Source organism: Mytilus californianus, unplaced genomic scaffold, assembly GCF_021869535.1.
Source record: "Mytilus californianus isolate M0D057914Y unplaced genomic scaffold, xbMytCali1.0.p SCAF_7, whole genome shotgun sequence".
Lineage (NCBI taxonomy): Eukaryota > Metazoa > Mollusca > Bivalvia > Mytilida > Mytilidae > Mytilus > Mytilus californianus.
The window spans coordinates 107,647,959-107,670,688 of NW_026262723.1; the positions used below are offsets into that span (position 1 = coordinate 107,647,959).

General features: G+C 33.1%; 1 long non-coding RNA gene across 1 annotated transcript; it reads right to left on the reverse strand.

Moving 5' to 3' along the window:
- Positions 1–7,034: 7,034 nt before the first annotated feature.
- LOC127707907 (uncharacterized) lies at positions 7,035–9,374 on the reverse strand. Its single transcript, XR_007985083.1, has 2 exons — positions 8,592–9,374; positions 7,035–8,021 (listed from the first exon to the last, which is right to left on the reverse strand). It is a non-coding gene; the product is annotated as an uncharacterized LOC127707907 (long non-coding RNA).
- Positions 9,375–22,730: the final 13,356 nt, after the last annotated feature.

Genomic DNA, 22,730 nt, shown 5'->3' on the forward strand with positions numbered 1-22,730 from the left:
CTGATAAAAATAGCAAATAAAAGGCGCCGAAACCCTATTTACATTTGAATGACACAAGTTCAATATTATTGTACATTTTTAATTGCCTTTACATTAGTTGGCTTTGTTCCAAAAACATACCATACTTTACCCCAAGGTTTAACCTGTTTACCAAAACATACCATACTTTACCCCAAGGTTTAACCTGTTTACCAAAACATACCATACTTTACTCCAAGGTTTAACTTGTTTACAAAAACATACCATACTTTACCCCAAGGTTTAACCTATTAACGAAAACATACCATGAACACTGGACACTTTTAATTTGCAAAACACTCATTTGCAAATCCGCCGCCGCCTCTCCTTAGACCTACAGTGTCGTGTCTATAACCAAAATGTGCGGAATTACATGGGATTCAATAAATTCATTGCTTTTCTGCTGTTATTATTATATATATTTTGTAATTTGATTTAGAAAAACATGGGATTTTCAATATCCCATGGGATAGGGCAAATCCCATGGGATTTACCATTATCCCATGGGATTTTGGTTAAATCCCATAGGATTTTTTTGGGTCCCATGGGATAATTGTAGTCCCATGGGATATTTGTTGTCCCATGGGACAAAAAAAATCCCATGGGACTATAATTATCCCATGGGATTTTTAATATCCCATGGGACAAAATAAAATCCTATGGGATTCAAATTTTAAATATACAGTAATGTGTATGTTACAATGAATTCTGTTCGGTAGTAAATTGTTTTAAGATGAATCTTTTTAGTTGAATATCTTTTTTTCCTTGGAAATGTTAATGCAATTATATTGTTCTATAACTGTTCAAAACTAAACTTTTAAACAACAAAGCAGATAATGTAAGTATCAATATATGTTTATTTATGAATTCTAGAATACTTTTTTGAAACACAATTTTTTCCCATTTGGAATCAATGAAAACTCTATTATTAGGCTTAACATACTAGTAGCTTTTTACATAAATCTAATTTTTTTCAGGATATCCCTCCACCCAAAAAATTAACAGTTTCTTATCATCCAGCATTGTGTGATCGTAATGTATAGTCCACTTTTTGGCCATTCAGCACAGAACATTGTCATTATTGTGGTTTTAATATCTTTAGATATTAAATAACACTTCGATTCATTGACTGAGTGATGAAAATAGTAACTGATCTGACTTTTTTGTCTTTGAATTTATTCTGGTCTTGTTTCTGTGTTTTCTCCTTTTATTCTAAGTGATGCATTTAAATCCTTCTGAAAAAGAACCAATAAAATCCGGAGTTATGGATTATAAAAAATTGTTTGCATACATGTAGCAATAACATATGATTTTCAATAAAAATAGCTATGCGGTATGGACTTTACTGATTGTTGAAGGTTGTCCAGTGTCATCAGTTGCTAATCTCCTACATCCTTTGGTCTCTGATGGAGAGTTGAAAAATTAGCAATATACCACATCTTCCTATTCTAATATTATATAACAATCAATTTATGTATTCTTCTTTAAAACATTTGGGTATTTTCCCCAGTTATATATATACATATATATAGATTAATGTTAAAACTTTAGGCAATTACAATAACATTCCATTTTTTACAAGAATTTGCAATATATTATACAAAACGCCAACAATAGAAACAGCACTTCTTTAAGCTTCTGAAGTTCTGAAAGAGTTCCACTTGAGTTTTATTTCAATGAGAAAATACCTTGAACTCTTTTGACATGTTGGAAATTATAACATTGATACAAAAAATTATCTGAAGTTCTGAAAGAGTTCCACTTGTGTTTTATTTCAATGAGAAAATACCTTGAACTCTTTTGACATGTTGGAAATTATAACATTGATACAAAAAATTATATTGGGTTTTTTTTCTTATTTTTGTGTTGTTCGGTTGCTGTCTCATTTTTATATATGGTTATACATATATCCTAAATCTTCTTTTTGTTAATACTTAATTATTAATAGTAAAAATGGGATATTTTTTATTTTGATAATCTCAAAACATTATTATTCTATCAAATAACTTATTTCCAAGTTCACAAAACACCAATGTGTCAGATATTAATTTTAAGACATGTATAAACATGATCAACAAGCAGTTGACAGGATGTCACGCAAAAATCTCACTAATTTTAAACTTTCACAAAAACTCCATACTCAGCAAGTACTACATGTATTAAATTTCTTAGTACAGGACAAATTCCTAGTACAGGACACCATGCCTGGCAAACACTAGCATGTGTCAATGTCTAGTCAATCATGTAATCAGGCTCAAAATCTTAGTTTGGCACTGAATTTAAAAGTTCACCACATAATGAACATGTGTATGAAATTCAACTTCATGGTAAGCTATGTACCTTAACCTAAAACTTTAACCTAAGAATGTATTATAATTTCACATTATGACATTTCTATGTTCAGTGATCCATAAAATCAGGGTAAAAACAGTAAATGTGGTGTATAATGTATAAACAAGAGTGCACAAGCTGAAATGTTGCGCCTTCTTTACTAATCATTGATATCATGTTGATAGTCCTAAATATAAAGCTTTACTACAACTATCACATAAACTCAACATGATCTAAGAAAATGAATTCAAGGTCATATAAACCCGACAAGAAATACATGTACACCTTACAAACATTCAATATACTAAATACAGTTGACCTATTGCTTATAGTTTCTAAGAAGCAGACTTAACAAAGAAAACTAAACATTGACCAATGAACCATGGAAATGAGGTGAAGGTCAGATGAACCATGCCAGGCAGACATGTACAGCTTACAATCCTTCCATACAACACATATAGTTGACCTATTGCTTATAGATTAAGAAAAACAGACCAAAACACAAAAACTTAACACTGAGCAATGAACCGTGAAAATGAGGTCAAGGTAAAAAAACCTGCGAGACTGACATGTACATCATAAAATGTTTCCATACACCAAATATAGTTGACCTATTGCATTTAGTATTAGAAAAAAAGACCAAAACTCAAAAATTTAACTTTGACTACTGAACCATGAAAATGAGGTCAAGGTCAGATGACACCTGCCAGCGAGACATGTACACCTTACAATCATTCCATACACCAAATATAGTAGACCGTTTGCATACAGTATAAGAAAAACAGACCAAATCACAAAAACTTAACTATAACCACTGAACCATGAAAATGAGGTCAAGGTCAGATGACACCTCTCAGTTGGTCATGTACACCCTACAGTCCTTCCATACACCGAATATACTAGACCTATTGCTTATAGTATCTGAGATATAGACTTGACCACCAAAACTTAACCTTAAATATAAAAAAGAAGATGTGGTATGATTGCCAATGAGACGACTCTCCACAAGAGACCAAATGACACAGAAATTAACAACTATAGGTCACCGTACGGCCTACCAACAATGAGCAAAGCCCATACCGCACAGTCAGCTATAAAAGGCCCCGAAATTACAATGTAAAACAATTCAAACGAGAAAACTAACGGCCTAATTTATGTACAATCAAAGCACGAAAGCGCTGTAAATGCAGTTAATTACAGGTTGTGTGTATTTTAAGTCCAGTTATATCATTATCTTGCATAGTACAGTGTACTTATCAGAGGTGGCTTTCAGTATTTAAGATTTAGAGTTCTCTAATGATATTGAATAAGTTTTATGAATGTCATATTCTGAGTACTATATGAAGGCGATTGTTCTCACTTGTTTATGAACTAGTGCATTATGTCCAGTTTGTACCTTTTTTATCTATGTTTATAGTCAAATTAGTTATCAAAGGTACCAGGATTATAATTTAATACGCCAGACGTGTGTTTCGTCTACATAAGACTCATCAGTGACGTTCAGATCAAAATAGTAACAAAGCCAAACAAGTACAAAGTTGAAGAGCATTGAGGACCCAAAATTCCAAAAAGTTGTGCCAAATACGGCTAAGGAAATCTATTCCTTGGATAAGAAAATCCTTAGTTTTTTCATTGGCAATCATAACACATCTCCTTATTTATATAATGATCTATATTCAACGACCTCAGGTACAAAAAAAAATCTATGTAACTAAACTATGATGGGAAACCTTTGACTTCTTTCTTTATATAAACTTTTGATTTGGTACCATAGAACTATGTAGAGTAAATGTACATTGCAACATGTCAACTCTTTCAACTCCAAGCAAAATTATATTTCCAAGCATAAAGTAATTTATGAATGAAATAAAATGCTCCGCTGGGGCGCAGCTTGATACGACCGCAGAGGTCAAACCCTGAACAGTTGGGGCAAGTATGAACACAACATTCAAGCTTGATTCAGCACTGAATTTGGATTGTAATTAAATATTTGACACAGCATAGGTTTCTGACACAGAATGAAAGTGGTCTAAGATACTTAAAAAAATTTAATTTACCTATTCAAACCATATCATTATTATTTGCTTTTATAAATTAATCAGAAATAACCAATTTAAAATGGAAAATTTTAAAGAAAAAAAAGGAAAAAGAATCCCCCCCCCCCAAATTTTTTGAACCCCCTTATGATTCATCACCCCAAAACTCAATCCCAGCCTTCCCTTTGTGGTATGGTACCTTGCAGTACAATATCAGAGAGATCCATACACTTGAACACATGTTATTGTCTGGAAACTAGAAAAATGCTTGTTTTTTGGCCCCTTTTTGGTCCCAAATTCCTAAACGTTTAGGGCAATTACCCACAAACTCAAACCCAGCTTTCCCTTTGTGATATGGAACCTTGTAGTACAATTTCATAAAGATCCATACACTTACACACAAGTTATTGCCATGAAACTAGAAAAATGCTTGTTTTTTGCCCCTTTTTGGCCCCTAATTCCTAAAATTTGGAGGCAATTACCCCCAAAATCAATCCCAGCATTCCCTTTGTGGTATGGTACCTTGCAGTACAATTTCAGAGAGATCCATACACTTGAACACAAGTTATTGTCTGGAAACTAGAAAAATGCTTATTTTTGGCCCCTTATTCCTAAACTTTTTGGGCAATTACCCCCAAACTCTATTCCAGCTTTCCCTTTGTGATATGGAACCTTGTAGTACAATTTCATAAAGATCCATACACTTACACACAAGTTATTGCCATGAAACTAGAAAAATGCTTGTTTTTTTGCCCCTTTTTGGCCCCTAATTCCTAAAATTTGGAGGCAATTACCCCCAAATTCAATCCCAGCATTCCCTTTGTGATACAATGTCAGAGAGATCCATAGACTTGCACACAAGTTATTGTCATGAAACTAGGAAAATGCTTGTTTTTTACCCCTTTTTGGCCCCTAATTCCTAAAATTTGGAGGCAATTACCCCCAAAAATCAATCCCAGCATTCCCTTTGTGATATGGAACCTTGTGAGATCCATACACTTACACACAAGTTATGTCTGGAAGTTACAAAAATGCTTATTTTTGGCCCCTAATTCCTTAACTGTTGGTACCATAACCCCCAAAATCAATCCCCACTTTCCTTTTGTGGTATTGAACCTTATTTTAAAATTTCATTGAGATCCATTCACTTAAACTAAAGTTAGAGTGCGAAAACTAATGTGTCTTCGGATCACGACACCGACGACGACGCCAACGTCATACCAATATACGACCACAAAATTTTTTTGCAGTTGTATAAAAAGGAGTTCTTAATTAAGAAATAAACTGATTTGCTGAGCGCAGCTGGATACACCTGCAGAGGTACTACCCTGAACAGCTAGGGCAAAAATGGACACAATATTCAAGCTTGATACAGGTCTGAATTTGGATTGTAATTAAATATTTGACATATTATAGTTTCTGAATAAATGTAGTCAATGAACTTGAAATCGGTTATATGAATTGAATTTATATTCAATTAAAGATTTCTTGCTGTTGTGCAATACACTGTGCTGTTGTGCAATACTTAATAAATCTGTTGCCAGACTATAAACAAATAAAGTTCAATTTCTTCTCAATGTCATATTTGAAATTTATGAAAATCAATAGGGAGATTACATCAATAGCTATAAATAATTCACCAAAGTTTCATGTGAACTGCTTAAAGCATTTTTGAGTTGTTGTCCAAAAACTGGAAAATCCCCCCTTTTTTAATGAATAAAACCCCATAACTCAGAAATGTAAAATCTAAAATTTATAAAATTCTAAAGGGAGCTTACGGATTGATAATTTAGTCTTAGATGCAAGATTTTTTTATCAGTTGTTAGTGGCTTTGAACTAGCTGTCAGTAACTGCGAGTACTCTCAGATTTGTACTTAGTGTCTTTTTGTTGTTTGGATGTACAACTACCCGACCACGTCCACTTGTATTTGTATTTATCCATCTGATGAGTTTAGCCTCTTTCAACTGATTTTTATAGTTCTTTCTTATATTGTACTGTTACACCACTGTCCCAGGTTAGGGGGAGGGTTGGGATCCCGCTAACATGTTTAAGCCCGCCACATTCTGTATGTACATGTATGTGCCTGTCCCAAGTCAGGAGCCTATAAAAGTGTAATTCAGTGGTTGTCGTTTGTTTATGTGTTGCATATTTGTTATATTTGTTCATTTTTTTACATAAAATAGGCCGTTAGTTTTCTTGTTTGAATTGTTTTACGTTGTCATTTCTGGGCCTTTTATAGCTGACTGTGCGGTATGGGCTTTGCTCATTGTTGAAGGCCGTACTGTGACCTATAGCTGTTAATTTCTGTGTCATTTGGTCTCTTGTGCATGTGTGGAGAGTTGTCTCATTGGCAATCATACCACATCTTCTTTTTTATATTTACATCAACAGATATAAAAAATTCACCAAAGTCAAGGTGAGACAACAAAACTTAGTTGTAAGATCTCTGAAATTTTTTACAGGGTATGAGTTTTTCTCATTGTTGGAGATTGTACGGTGACAGTAACACCTGTTACTGCTTAAACCCATTTCTTATGCACTTTAGTTTGATAAACTCACTGAATATCATACCACATCTCCTTATTTTTATATGCATTACAATTTACATGTGCATGTAATTGTAAATATATATATATATCAGAACAAAATTCATTGCGTCACTTTTATTTATGCATCCTTTGGCACAATACAAGTTCTAAAATTACACAACATACAACAACTAAATGTTATTTCAGATGAAAGTTTTGTTTCAGTTTCATTCATAGGATTTATTAGAATTTTGTATGTTTTGCCAAGTCCAATAATTCGCTCTATGTGACATAGAGACATAGTTGACTAAACCACCAGGTGTCGAACATTCAAGAATTTTCAGTGTTTCTGTTTTTATTTGATGAAAAGGTTGCCTGAGCTCTAGGAGCTTTAGGTTTTATCACGGGATATTCTGTGCTGTCAATAATAATCCAAGTCGTAGGAAACTTTAATTTGAAGTTGGATGGTGAAAAATACCTGACTAAACCACTAGATGGCCAAGTGTTAGCCTCACACCACTGTTTAGACATAAAAATAATCCATGTATACACAATATTCTTAACACTAGATTCAATCTAGAATCTAGACAGTTCAAAGTTGGTTGTATGATGCCTCAATTTCATCAAAGTCATAAAAAAACTGATTTTCAACTGACACCCTATCAATTTGAAAATATATGTATCTAAAACAATGTGCTGCTGGACCAAGTGTGGTCAAAACAAATAAAAATTTAGTATACAACTCTTAACCGGTATAAAAATGCATGGCTGTGTCACGTGTCTTCATTTCAAAATTCTCTGCTGAAAACATAGGCATTGATGGTGTTTGCGTAATTCCATCTGTGAAGCTCAACATTAGCTCGGCAGTTGGTGGTGGACAGTCATAAATCCTTTCTGCAGTATGAATGACTTCTTCAGGAAAACCAACTTTACAATCAAAACTTTCCTCTAGATTTCTACTACAATATTCATCAAGTTTAGTTCTTTTGTTTTCACAGGAAACTGCCCTGATTTTTCTTTTTGCGGACGATTCAGTCTCTTGCTTGGTCCAGGAAAATAGGCTGGGAATTGCAGTAGACTTAAGTCTCTGTATGGTGGGTTTGCGCCCTGAAAAAGGTTATAAAACATTAGATTTTTTATAATTAAATGAACTTCCATTAGCAATGTATACTTTGTACTACCTGGCGAAATATTAACTAGATTTATTCATTACAATCTGGATAAAACTATGTTTGCCTGATTCAATGTATGTTATGTAAATCCAAAGGACAAACAATGAGAGACTTATGCAACAAACGTACATTGTTTGTACCTAAATAACTATAATATAGATGAGAGCATGTCATTGTTTTGTTCCTGTTAACATTGTCATTTATATTTTTCAAGAAAGTCTATGAGGCATAGCTTATGCATTCCTGTCATTACTACATTAGCATAATTACTGCTAAAATAATTCTCAGTATGATATACCTCTTGTAAGAAATCATTATAATTGTAGCAATCACCTAAAAATCTCAAACAGATCACATTGAATCGTAATCCAAAAAATTATGACGTCTTGAATTACCCACCCCCTTTTATTCTAAAACGATAATTGCGGTTGTAAACAGACTTTGGTTTATTCGCATGGAGATTACATATATAACTATATATTTCACAAAGAAAATAGAGTTTTACCATGAATAGTTTCCTGCACGTAGTCTTTTTCAGTAAAACGTGCCTTGCAAACAACAGCTGATTGAGATGGACTCCACGATATCAGCGTGTTCTCGTCCAATCTGCGTATGGGCCATGGCGTTGATCCAACTTTTCCTTCTTTTTAAGTCATTTGGAAATGCATGGCCTCCTCTTAAATGACATCCAGGTACACAACAACAAGTACTTGGCATCGTTAATTAAAAATATAACTGAAATAGTTGCACAGTGCAGAAACCGGAAGAAGAGGAACAGGATCCGCTACCACGGCGCCACCTATTCAGGAACGATAATTTGCTACTTTATATAACTGCGAAAACAACGGTAGACGGGTTCACGTGCATAAACAGAAATGCGCTTTAAATTGTATAATATAATTCATGTTCAGTCGACCTTTAATTATTATATCAACGACTGAAATGATTTATAAACATCTAGATTGCAGATAACACTCGAAATTAACCCGAGCTCTTTCCACACGGAATTCAAATAATTCTAGTTTGTCAATCGGTTGACTGCTTATAATGCAAAATACTAATATATCAAAAGTTTTTAAAACTAACAAAACACAATGATCGTTTCTCTATTTCCCAATGTAAATGAAATGAAACAAAAAACATTTTATATCGCAATAAGAAGAGGAGAGAATTCAACATTTCCGGATCTACTTGGAGTCTAATGACCCCCCACGTAGATAAGTTGGATATCGCGGAAGGAAGGATTAACCCGGCAACTAGAAAGGCATTAAAGCACTGCCTTTAAAAAATGAACGAAAAACAAATATGTAACACATAAACAAACGACAACCACTGAATTACAGGCTCCTGACTTGGGACAGGCACATACATACATGTACAGAATGTGGCGGGGTTAAACATGTTAGCGGGATCCCAACCGTCCCCCTAACCTGGGACAGTGGTGTAACAGTACAACATAAGAACGAACTATAAAAATCAGTTGAAAGAGGCTTAACTCATCAGATAGATAAAAATACAAACACTACAAATACAAGTGGACGTGGCCGGGTACTTCTACATCCAAACAACAAAAAGACACTTAGTACAGAATCATGCATCTAAGACTAAGTTCTTGTCCACTGATCCATAAAATGAGGTCTAGGCCAAGCGAAAACTCTCTGACGAGCATGAAGACCTTGCAAGGTACGCACATACCAAATATAGTTATCCTATTACTCATAATAAGAGAGAAATTAACATTACAAAAAATCTGAACTTGTTTTTCAAGTAGTCACTGAACCATGAAAATGAGGTCAAGGACAATAGATATGTGACAGACAGAATTCGTATCATGAGGCATCTATATACAAAGTATGAAGCATCCAGGTCTTCCACCTTCTAAAATATAAAGCTTTTAGGAAGTTAGCTAACGCCACCGCTGCAGCCGCCGCCGGATCACTATCCCTATGTCGAGCTTTCTGCGACAAAAATACATGAACATTTTAAAGTACTAAATTTTGAGTATATACATGTAAAACCACAAGTTACTAACTGAAGTTCATGGTGAACTGTAACCAAAAACTTTAAGTGAATACAATTTAGAGAAAGACAGATGAATGCACAAACACTATCAAAACAGAGCATAAAACTTACCGAACAAGATGTTTTACATTTATTCTTCAGAAGCAGGAAAATTTAAGTGTTTTGTTTTCTTTCTCTGCCCTCCATGATATAAACTTCAAATTCATTCATGCAAAATATGAAAATCTGCAAAAGTAGGACCTTGTATCTCAGCTTATCCACATTTTAACTTTTGAAATGCATTGTTCTTTTCATCTTGCTGGCAACCTAAACATAAAAAAATGATAAACACATAATTCTGGATTAACTTCGTGTATTTATTTTTGTTGGTACAAATAATTTTTTCCAACTTTAAACGAAAACATCATCACAAACAAGGACGTCATACTAACCTCCGAAATATTTAAAAAAACCAAAATTAATACTTGATTAAGATCTTGTCATAAATGTATAGCATGAATATCTCTTATTTTTGAAGACCATGTCTATTGCATACTCATATTCCTTTGTACAAGAGTATGCATATTAATATTAAAAATTGATTCTGAGGACTTTAAAATCAAAGAGGTAGTGCCATTATCCCCTGAATTCATTACACTATACAATGCCATAAGGCTACTCCAAGTTGTATGCCAATCTTTAACATGTTTAATTAGCATGATTAATTTAAGTTTCATAACTCCATGTGTACACTTTGAGAATCTTACAATACTTTTTATTCTGATTTTCAGATCTTATTGTGAGGTTTTTATTAATGCGACTGAGAGCTGTATTGCATTCTTATATCTGATACATATAATATGATATTTATGAGCTGAAGACCACCTCCGGGTGCGTGATTTTCTCGCCGCGTTGAAGACCCGTTAGTGGCCTTCAGCTGTTGTCTGCTCTTTGGTTGGGTTGTTGTCTCTTTGACATACATGTATTCCCCATTTCCATTTTCAATTTTATGTATGCAGATTTTCCTTAAATCACAATAATCAATCTCACATTTTTGTCCATTATTCAAAATTAGCAAAAATAAATGCACAAAAAAATTAACATTGTTAAAGCTTTTTTTTTAAATTCAAAACAGTTGCCCAAAACCATTAAATTCCTTGTTTAATTTATTTTATATTATTCAAAGCCTTTTATAGCTAGCTAGATGGTATGGATTTTGCACATTGTTGCATTCATATCGTTACCTATACCTAACTTGTGCATCATTTGTTCTCTGGTGGGGATAGGCCTACTGAAGAAGGTTCAACTTGGAATTTGCCGGATAATGGGTATTTATCCAAAAATGTAGAAGAAAGATATTCATAACCAAAACCAAAATTATGTTGAAATTAAAGATGTAAATTGTCTGTAACATGTTGGTTCATTTTGATTAGTGAGGTACTGGTGACCTGACGAAATTTATAAACATGAACTTTTGACCTATAGGAGTTACCCTACTGGAGTTTGGATCTAGGTCCGTTCGCCCTGATTCACATTCAACCTTAATTACTTGTTAGCCTGAATAAGTTTGCCCTGGGTCCATTCACCCTGATTTTAAATTTTATTTTGTTATCTTGATGTATAATGTTTATTTTTGAATAGAGTATGGTAAAGTTTGTAGAAATTTTGCTCAATATTTATATTGTATTGCTACTACCAGATAATTTACATTATTTTCCTTTGATTTGCACTATAGTATACAGGTATAAAAATTTTAATATAATACAACTGAAGACAATTTTACAGTGGCAGATCCAGAAATTTTCATAAGTGACTGTCTAAGAGGGGGCTCGCTCCTGTCATGCTTCGGTGATTCCCTATATAATCAACCAAATTTTTTCAATAAAAGGGGACCCCTCCCCACTAAATCCGCCTCTGCTTTAAAAAACAACTGAAAACCATTATTAACTGCATGTATTTATCTTAATTGAAAACAATTTCTTGAGTTTTTCTCATTTGGCGGATCCAGAACTTTTCATAAGGGAGGGCCGGCTCCAGTCATGCTTTAGTGATTCCCTATATAATCAACCAAATTTTTCCAAAGAAGGGGGGCCCGGGCCACCCAATCTCCCCCCCTGGATCAGCCTATGATATATGTTTATATATCTCTCTGATATGCCATTTCAAATCAAATGTGTATTAAATACAACTTTACACTAGAAAAGTAATGGATAGTTACTCATTTGGGAAACTTTCAAATTCACAGCATAAAGGTGCCCGTACGTGTTCAAAGTGGTGGGTTTTCACCCTCGTTGTATTGCGGAATAACGATTTAGGCAAATTGAGAAAAACATCATGTCTGTGGTTGATAATAGTGTGTGTGCATTAATTTTCTATACCTTCTTATTTAATATTTTTTCCAATTTTGAGTACTGACGGCAAGTGTTGTAACGTATAGTGTACCAATGTCTTGAACCAATGTGCTATTTACAAGTGCGATCGAGGAATGCAGGGGAAAGAAACTTATCAATTATGTTTATTCTTAAGACAAAAATGAGCCGCCGTAAAATGAACCGTATCGAGGAGGTTACTGACACGTAATAGGGCAGAGACATATATACACATATGTGTATATATGTCTCTGTAATAGGGTCATCTCTCGAGAACATTAACTAGTACATTGATAATTTACTATGCAGTCAGTATCCCGAAAAAAAACCCGTATGGATGCAAAACGCTTAGTGGTTTCGGCTGACTACTAATACGTGCACTTTGTCTCAAAATATCCCGGCAGTGTTAAAGTTGAAGTCAGGGGGGTTCTTCATTTTCTGTGTTCTTTATTTTTTTTAGCTATATCTCTACAAACTTACACTTTTTGCTCGTTACTCTCTTTCCTCATATTTTAGCATTTCATTATTCTTTATTGTTTGCCCGTTATTCTCTATTCTGTTACCACCATCCATACCCTCTTATGTGGACTTAAGCTTTCGGTAGTTTATGTTATCCTATTTCTGTCTATGTGAATGTAAATACATTATTTATCACAAAACAAAAACTTACTAAATATTTTTTTATGAAGTCCTCACCAGTTGCGGATCCAAAAAATTTCATAAGGAGGCACTAACTGTCATGCATAAAAAGGGGGCCCGCTTCAGTGATTCTCTAAATAATCAACCAATTTTTTTCCAAAGGGACGGGCCCCCATGCCCTCACCTTAATCCACCTCTACCCCCTTCCCACTTAGTATCCTTGAATTCAGATTCAAGATCTCTCTGACTAAAGTAAGTAAGTAAGTCACATTTGCTTATATCAGGTTTTTGAATTGAACTGGCGGATAGTTGTTTCATTACCAATCATACCACATCTCCTTATTTTTATATATACGAAAGCTTTATTCATATTTTTTGGTGTATTGATGAATGTGTAAAGATGCAGCAATTGTGTAGATACATTTTAAAATACAGCACAAGAGATGCAGATTATATAAAACTTATAAGTCGAAGACATACTGACAACGCCATGTTAAAAACTTAAAAACGACCAAATGACGTACAACAGTCTATTAAACTTAACTATGATACTTTACTCCAAGGTTTAACCTGTTTACCAAAACATACCATACTTTACTCCAAAGTTTAACTTGTTTACAAAAACATACCATACTTTATACCATACTTTACTCCAAGGTTTTACTTGTTTACAAAACCATACCATACTTTACCCCAAGGTTTAACCTGTTAACGAAAACATACCATACTTTACTCCAAAGTTTAACCTGTTTACCAAAACATACCATACTTTACTCCAAGGTTTAACTTGTTTACAAAAACATACCATACTTTACCCCAAGGTTTAACCTGTTAACGAAAACATACCATACTTTACTCCAAGGTTTAACCTGTTTACCAAAACATACCATACTTTACTCCAAGGTTTAACCTGTTTACAAAAACATACCATACTTTACTCCAAGGTTTAACCTGTTAACGAAAACATACCATACTTTACCCCAAGGTTTAACCTTGTTAACGAAAACATACCATACTTTACCCCAAGGTATAACCTGTTAACGAAAACATACCATACTTTACCCCAAGGTTTAACCTGTTAACGAAAACATACCATACTTTACTCCAAGGTTTAACCTGTTTACTCCAAGGTTTAACCTGTTTACGTCGTCTTATCAATTAATGATTTAGAACCGTAGAATACCTTTCAGTTCATACATGTATCTATGTAGTTTTATGTCATGGTTTGTTTTGTAAATTCATTTTAAATTGCTTTGGTGGTCCTTTAAATTTGACATACATTTTGAAAGAACCAATTCAAAATCTATTGATAGCATTAACGGCACCAATTTTACTGCACCAGATGCGCATTTCGACAATTAATGCCTCTTCAGTGATGCTTAAGGCCAAAATATTTGAAAATCCAATCCTTTCTTAGAAAAATGTAGAGCTGATAAAACCAAAAAGGACAATAGGTATAGCCAAAGCTTGGCAAGGAATTAGAGCTTTGCATGAGGGAGATATATTCCTTAATTTACAATAGTTTCTAAGATTTTGAAACAACAAATTTCAATAACACAACATCCGTATTTTCATGATATTACCGACGTATTATCTACTGGCCTGTAGATACTTACAGTCCACCAGCAAAGGTATGGACCCAGTTGTAGTAATTACATTAACGGTACTAATTTTACTACACAAGATACGCATTTCGACATGACGTTCGAAGCGCAGTCTCAGCACTTTCGTTAATACAGTATCATTAAACAATCTTTGGACTGGACTTTTATGATTCATCAACAAAAATGTACATAACAGATTATAGTCGACTTTAGACTACAAACCAGTAATAGTCTGAAATGGGTACTTTTTGTACTCGACTGCACTGATTTTTACTCGACCATTCTGAATTGGTCTGAATTTTACTCGATATTACTCGACTGTAGTCTAAACCAAACTAAACAGTCGAGTACAATTACAAAAAAACAAAAACAAAGGAGGTATTTTTCCGAATTAGCATGAAATACGGATATTGTTTTAATGAAATTGCTGTTATAAAACTTATGAAAATCATTTGAAATAAAGAAATGTATCTCCCTCATACCAAACTCTGATTCCTAATTTGGGTTTGGCGTAATTTGTTGTCTTTTGGTTATATCAGCTCTTCAATATTTGTATAAAGTTTAAGATTTTATATTATAATGACCGCCAGAACTACCAAAGATGCATTTAATTGCCAAAATCTGGTGCATATAAATTGTGTTAAAAAGAAATGATCGACCAAAAAGATCTACAAATGAGTTAAATGACCTATGTTAGATCTACAAAAATAAGTAACTTTTATTGAATTATCAACTAATCTCCATACAGAAGTTATTATCCTTTACTATATCAACCCATTTTTTTTTAAATACAATTTACCTTAAGTTCAAAACCCATACAACTGGATAGACATAACCTTGGTCCAGCAAGACTGGTCGTGCATACAGCAAGAACAGATTTTGGCACACACAGTTTCCGTTCATTCAACATATTTTTTTTTACATTGTACCAATTTTATTCAAAAATGCAAGGGTGAGCGTTCCGTAGAAATTCTAATTTAAAGTTAAAAAGGGATACACTTTATGAGGGACGTATTTGTCTTTTATTTAGAAAAGGTACCGAATGTATACGTATGAATCATGTATTTGACTAAAATGGAACAAATATTATACAAAGCAATTATATAAACCGAATAATGTAAGCGGACTGGTACAAGTAGTAATATGTCTCTATAAATTCGCTATTGCGTTCGTTAAGAAGTCGTTCAAACGGAAGGGTTTTAGCCGTTTTAGATTTTCTTTCATACATAGCCTATGACATTCATTAGGTAACATGTGAACCTATATTTAAGGAGGTAATTATAATGGACAGATTTGGGTAAGATTGATGAACAAAGAGAGGTAATTTATAAATGTCGCGACTTCGTGTCACATCACTTTTCTAAAATCTATAACGTCAAGATGACCGTTTAAACATAGATAGAACAAGTATATTCTGACAAAAGGTCGATACACTTAAGCTGTATTAAGAAATGTGAGACAAAGTAAATTTTGTTACATTATGGTGTAATGGAATTTATCTTTGGTAAGAAAACCAGCAGTTTCAGACCTAAAATGGTCGATTCTATGTTATAAAAGTAGCAAGAGCTATAGTTACTAACATTTATTTTGTTTTCAATAAATTTAAACATAACCAAATATGTATACGTATTGCTATACAGTTATTAGCAATTATTGGCTTTTTGTTAAGAGCCAGCTGAAGCCCGCCTCCGGGTGCGGGATTTTCTCACTGTGTTGAAGACCCATTGGTGGCCTTGGGCTGTTTTCTGTTCTTTGGTTGGGTTGTTGTCTCTTTGACATATTCCCCGTTTCCATTCTCAATCTTATTATATCATGTCGACACTTATGTTTTGGCATTGCACAAGGTTATACTTTTCTCATGCTGTTTCTTTACACTTATTTCATTTGACGTGTACTCACTAATATTTAAATCTGGTAAAACATGATCGTCGTTCTGTATTTTGTGTTTTTAGTATTTTTGTTAGTTGCGTTTGTGCTTCATGTTGATCAGATGAGTAGAGTCCTCTCCAGCTGATTTTTGCAGTTTGTAGCTGTTACACCATTGTCCCTGGTCAGGGGAAGATTTTCGTTGAATGATCCATGTTATATTCGATTTTGGTTTATTGATTTAGCCGTTGGGTCCCCGATGAAACGATAGGTTAGTAAACGTTAAAGTATTAGCACTTGGTCTGTTCCATCCTCGGTGACTGATAGTCCCTGATGATACGATATGTATCAAATGTTTAATTAACGACTACTTTGTGGGTACCGCTGCTGAATGACTGATACATGTCATCCCTGAGGATACGCTAAGTATAACACGTTTATCGCTCGGTCGGTCCCGCCGCTGAAAGACTAATAGTTCCTATGGGTACGATATGTTTCATGCGTTAAAACTTTCAGGCGCTGAATGACTGATAGTCCCTGCGCGGGTACGATAGGTTTCATGTGTTTTAAATACTAGTACTACGCTGCTTGACGACTGATATCCCTGAAGGTATGAAAGCTGAAAAACCAATGTGTTGATATTTTTATGATTTATATATACACTTTAACTGCAAAGACATAGGGTCAATTTCCCTTTATTTATTTCACACTAGAGTCATTTTTAAACAGTCTTGCACTCAATACTTAAATGCATAATATCAAAGTTGTCTATGTGTATTTTTATATGAATTAAAGAGATATATATGGTATACTTCAATGAGACAGCAACCCTACAACACAGCATGCAGCAAACACGGTTGTTTATACAACACTGTATATTCAGAATCTTGTGCGTGTGTTTATAAATGCGATTGTTGAACCATAGACAAACATGCTAGATCAAATGTTATCAAAATTTAAAATGCGAGTTTTTATTTTGAGAAGTCTTTCCTATCCCGTCACAATATTCGCAACAATTTGAAAGATCGCAAAAACTGATTTAACAATATTCACAATTTGTTTTCGTACGCGAACTGTGAACGATTTAAAGCTCCCCTAGGATATTGTGTCATTGATAATTGAAGCGTATTCCCTCTTTTCTATAAAATGTTGGCAGCGTTCTTCAGATAACCAATGCTATTTCCTCAAAATCAAAATATCTACAATAGGAAATCAAAGTATCTAAAGAAGAATTGCTTAAAATAAGATTACATTTTCTACGTGTGTATTTTGTCTCGTTGCGTGTAGTAATGAAGACACCTGTCAGTAGTTGACCATGCGGAATCTTTTTCTAATTCATTCTTTAATTGCTATTTTGTCTAGAGATTATGTTGACACTGTGATAGAAGCAACATACATACATATTTCAAATTGCTTACGATTTAAGACACTTGATCGTAATTTAATGTTAAGCATTGGACATTCATGGTAGATATAGTTTTACTGTAGTCTGCAACGCAATGTATCGATCTTTTGTAACAAAACTTTACAGATAAACATAAGTCTACTTTAGATTTTCTCTTTCATAATCAGATTTCAGTCTACCTCTGTCACTACAAATGTTATCTTAAACGACAAAAGTAACGTTAGTGATTGAAGAGGGAAAAATTGCATTTTATGAAGTTTCTTTGAAACATTGCATATTGAATGTTTTATCATATTTAAATGATTCAACTTTAATTTTAATGTGAAATAAGTTTCTGAATTATTTTTTCTCTCTTTCGATTATACTAAAAAGATATGATTTGATTTATTGCACACATATCTTTATTTGAGAAAGATATTTTTTTGTCTAATCTAAGAACTCGTAAAGACAAACAGATTTCTATATAAAATAAGAAAGTACTATGATTACAATGAGACAACTATCCAACAGAGCCCAAATGAAGCAGATTTAAGTAATTATAGGACACCGTACTGCCTTCAGCAATAAACAAATCCCATACCAGATTGTCAAATATAAAATACAAAAAAAACAACGACCTATTTATGACAAACCAATACACTAAAAACAAATATGACAGACAGCAACCAACGACAACCATTGAATTAAAGGCTCCTTACTTGGGACAGGCACATACAATGTATTCTTTTCGCATGAAAGTGTAATTTTGGTCTCAAATGTACCCGAAGAAGCTTAGGTAATTTCATGATTCAAATGATACATTATGCCTGCAAATTATCCTTGTATACACTATAATTTTAGGGATATTTATCTTAGAATAAAACACACTTTTAAAAAGTTTGTCCTTTTTTCATAAAAAGGCTGATATTTTTCTTGTTAACCCCTGGTCGTAATGTTCAGTTTGATAAAATACATGCATAAACATCACAATGTAATACATATAAAGGATATTTTAAAACATAGCATTTTAAGTTAGAAAATTAAGCACAGCAGATGATAGCAACTAAAAGAAGTAAATTAAGTCAACCAGTCTTACAAATTAAATAAAAAAGCAGAAGCTTTAAAGAACCATATACATGCACTGCATGAGCTTTTTTGGACCCAATATGGTTGTACCAGTTATTGCTTAAAAAATGTTTCCAGACGACCGTGGTTAGACAGTTTATTCCAGATTTTTGTAGCATTAAAACGAAGCGATTCCAAACTATACCTGACTCTTGAAACTACTGCTGTTTCCTGTGATCTAAAATTATGTTCTGAACTTTAATCATGTAGATAACTTAAACTCATTTTATAAATTATTTTAAATATGGCAATAGGTTTCGTTCTCCTTCTTTTCAAAGAAGGTAATTTGATTTTTCAAGTAGATTTTATAAGGACTATGACAATCTTCATAGTTGAATATAAAAGCTCTTCCTTGTTTTTTTTTTGCGTTTAAAATATTGCCAATCTACTGGACAGTAGATAAATTGGAGAGAGAATAATTATAAATAACGTGTAGTAAGCTTTTAACCTATCTAGCCTATATAAATATTTGTTCATTAGTTTTAGATTAATTTACTGTCTTTTTGCAAATTTCAGATATGCGATTGTTAGATTTTAAGCCCGAATCTATACTTGCTCCCAGGAGTTTGAAATTGTCTTCTCATGAAATGGCTATTGCTTGAAATTTGTCAGGATTAGCTTTCATTATATTCATCTAAAACCAGTTTATTGGATTCAAACTATCAGTTTCTAAAGTTTAAGCTCTATCAATGTCAAAATCACTATTCTGTACGGTATTATCATCAGCATAATTATAAATTGTGCATTTTTTATACCAAAAAAAATATGTCATTTATGAAGACATTGGAAAGAAATGGGCCAAGTATTGATCCTTGTGGTACAGATACGCATTAAACATCTGCTTTCATTCACTGCGAGAACTAACAATTTATTTATTTTTATTTTTGCGCATGCTCCGAGAAGATTTAGAGGACATATTAATGAACAAAATGTTGAACTGTTACCTCTTTTGGTCACTGACATTTTTTTTTATCTATTTCATATACAATTATGTTGTTGCTTGATTTAATACTTGTGTTAGATACAAATGATCTGATATTGGAATAAAAAATTTGAATTTCTGACTGCTAAGTTGTAGCATTACTTTCATAAAAGTATGTTTTAATAGAAATAGTTTTAATTTTCTATCGATATTTCTTTGTTTTCTGTTCAAATTCCAGTTGGCCGACTATTGTTTTGAGAAAACCCTGTTATGAAGCATTCTTTTCTTGTAAATTGCCAGATCTTTATCATATAGCTCGCAGGTTCTACTCTGGCCCTCCTTTTTTTTTTTTTTTAGAAATATGGTTTATATTATATTTACAAATTCGGCTTGAAAATTTGAATGAGGTTTTTGATATCTTCTACTGACAATAAATTTAAAAAAAATACACAATTAGGTTCTTGAAGGAATTTTGCATGATCAAGTTTTTTAAACTACCGTCTTAAAATTTGGTATATAACCTTTTAACTGAAAGTAGATTACATATGTTGATCTATGTTGTGACAGTCAGTTTTAGACCACAAGTAAAATTTGATTTTTTTTTAGAAAAAATGGTTCGTTTGTCTCTGACATCAATCATGATTATATAATAGAAACCATCTCACATAGTTTCATAGGCATACATTTATTTTCTTCTAAACAGTTGCCATTTGAATTTCTAATAATAATTCTTATGAACCTTATCGTACTTTTCAGAAATGTTGTCAAATGTTTTGTTTAAGTCTTGAATAAATATGTTATCACAGAGGGATAGGGGTTGATAATAATCACATATTAACTTTTTCTATTGTTTTTATTCGAGCGTCACTGACGAGTCTTTTTTAGACGAAAAGCGCGTCTGACGTACACAAGTTTAGCCCTGGTATCTATGATGACTTAATATCAACGACTCTCTGTCTTTAAAGTTTAAATACAGTATCCATTAAACTTGCTTTATAACTAGTTAACATGTATTGTCTATGCAACAAAATAAATCCATTTATGGAAATGAAGAAGATCATGATGAAGTTTATAGTAATTAAGATCGTTATCAAATCCAATATAAGACAGTCAATATATATATATATGTCTGAACATACTTCACGTCTTGTTTCTCTCCTTTTAGTCTTTAACAATGATTGGTCTACATAATTATAAAATCAGTTATTCCTTTAGGGAGTTAAGACTTTTCTAACGAGCCTCGAATAGGTCATTGTTTGACCATTGTAAGCTACATCTTAATTGTCATTAATTGTGTCAAAGCAGCATCGCCTCTGTATAACATGGATCGGTCATTTGGGATTTTTTCCTTATTTCAAAGTTACAATGTATCTACATAAAGATCAATTTACCGACAGCTACTAAATATAGAAATAGAATTAGAATTGATATGTTATGTCATGTTTTCTTATAAACAGTAGATATTCTTTGAACTGATGGTAGAGTAAAATTACGTACGTATTCTGGTACAAAGGAATAAGAAGAAAATGTTGGATACAGTTTAATTAGTTTAAACAGTATTTTATTCAAATAGATTGAATTGGATTGGACAACAGGCAAAGCCTATGTAAGCCCTCTCCATATTTTTCTGTTATGGCTTAATTCTACTAGAATATTCTGTAATTTGTTTTGCACTAAGAGCTGTCTTGTAAGTTCAATAACAAAATTTTTTTAGTTCATATTCATTACTGGTATGATTTAAATATTGACGCATCCGATGGGATGTTGTAATTAGACGAACAAGAAAGCTGACACAGAGAAGTAACTCATCGTTAATTAGCTAAGAATTGTGGTCATATATCAAGTTAATAACTTAGTCTAGTATATAAACTCATCATAGATAACAGGATAAAAGTTGTGTACGCCACGCCGGAAGTAACGTCGTCATATCGAGGAGCGTTTAGTACAGTGATTCTGTCTTAGTTTGGTTCAGTTGGTCATGGTTTGGTTAGGTTACTTCCCAGAACGATTGCCTTAGTTCTTTTCAAATGAGCAAATAAGAAGCAAACAAGGTATTTGAATCTATATTGTAAGTCGAACGATCTACATTTAAATTGTTGTTTTAAAGAAAATAACGCAGGATATGCAGAATATCGAAATTGATATGGTTTGGTTAAGCGATTGACATGGTTCAGTTCAGTGTATAGAAATTCGTCATGGTTTTGATCAAATTTTTCATAGTTTGGATCCAAATTAATACATATTTGTTTCACCTTAATATTGTCAGTTTGTTTGAAGGCGCTTGTTAAAAAACGAAGTTATACAATTTACTAATTGACTAAAAAGAAAATAAGCCTTTTAAATCAAATTTGGTAGACGTAATAGGCAACCCGTACATTAGACATTTTTACTTTTTGGGATAGCCACAGCAGTTTTAAACTGGCAATCGGTAAAATAAATTACAAACACAGAATGCGTTGCCTTTGTTTCACATAAAATCTTTTCTCCGTATGTCAACAATGGACTCTGTCGGGGATTTACAGATATCGAGAGCGGCATCACTTAGTCTAGTCAAATGGTTAAAGACGTCTATTTAAAAACTATTGTTTTTACATTGTGTTCTAGCAAACTATACATCTGTTGTTTTTATTTTGAACCAGATTATGTCTGATGAATTAAAGCAGATGTGGGGTTATACGCCAATGGTACAGTAACCGAACAACAAAACTAATCAAACGATATCAAAAAGGGCAAC